Here is a 1,429-nt window from a genome sequence, read left to right on the forward strand (position 1 = left end):
AGATAGATAGAAAGATAAAAAATAGATTTAACAAAATCCATTACAGTCACTCATCTATGAAGATTTCTCACATTTCTGACCAAGAGAAGTTTAAATGTGGGTGCTTTAAAGATGCCAATAACCACAAATCACTACTTGTAACACATCTTGTACTGAATCTCAATATATGGAAAAGTGTTTCCTTAGCTAATATTTTAGATAAGTTATACACTCTTCCTATAATTTACATGATTTCATGTTTTAGAGGTTAGTTATCCAGTTAGTTTACAGTTATGTAGTAAAAAGTAACTTATCTGAATCCAAGAACACAAAACAATTCTAAGTGGCTAGAAGTTTTCAATCTGAGATTTAATCAGGAATTTACTGAGTGTTTCCATTAATAGTATAGCCACACTGGATTGACTACATCAACTAAGTTGAATGGGTTGTTGGAGTAATATCAGTACAGATTATTATGGGTTTTTAAGATCATATTCCCTATGAAAACAATAAAAATAAAAACATAAACACTTAAGAATGCTACCTACCCTTTCCAAGATCTTCCTTTCTTTTTCTTATCTTCATGTATGAGACTGAACCAAAATCCCAGGAATATAAATACCAATGAACTATTAAAAGTAACAGTATAATACATGCTTTTAAAAATTCTCAACACTTGTTCTGTATAATTATTAAAGTGAAACCTGTGAAAGCATGCTATAGAGCAGTACCTTATCCTGGAAATAGGTGTGTGCAAAATTAATTTCTTGTGGCTAGTTTGGATGAATTTCTAGGGAAGATATTGAACTAGTTCTCCAACCTTTATGTTAGATTATGAACTATTATAAACTTACAAAATATTCATAAAGGTTAATTCTGTGAAAGAGAAAGAATAATAGTAGTCATCTAATTTTATTTGAGAGCTCATATGAGATCTTTTATGAAGATGTGTTATGTAATCTGACACTTGTAAAAATGAGTATGATTTAGCTAGTCAAAGAATGTGGGAAAGTGTGCTGTAGGCAGATGGCATAAATGAAAGTACAAATGTGAAAAAGTGTTTGGCATATTTTAGAAATGGAAAGATTATTAATATGACTGGAGCACAGAGAATAAAATGAATGTAGTTTGGGGTAAAGTTAGAGAAGTAAATAGAGGCCAGATCCTGAAAGACCTTGTAGGTCATGATAAAGATTCCATATTTTATTCCTAGATGCAATGGGAAACAATTAACAGGTAGTAAGTAGAAACTTGGCATTAAAAGATTTTTTTTTCTTCTGAGTACATTGGTAGGATAAATTGGGAAGCACACAAGAAAGAATTTAGGAGGGATATTAGGAATACATTGCAGTCTTCCAGGCCAGAGAGTCTGGTGACTTGGATTAGAGTTTTCATAGAGGATATAGGGAAAATAAAGTAATTCAAGAAATACTAAGAACATATAGTCATT

The sequence above is a fragment of the Pteropus alecto genome, unplaced genomic scaffold (genome assembly GCF_000325575.1).
Source record: "Pteropus alecto unplaced genomic scaffold, ASM32557v1 scaffold47, whole genome shotgun sequence".
Lineage (NCBI taxonomy): Eukaryota > Metazoa > Chordata > Mammalia > Chiroptera > Pteropodidae > Pteropus > Pteropus alecto.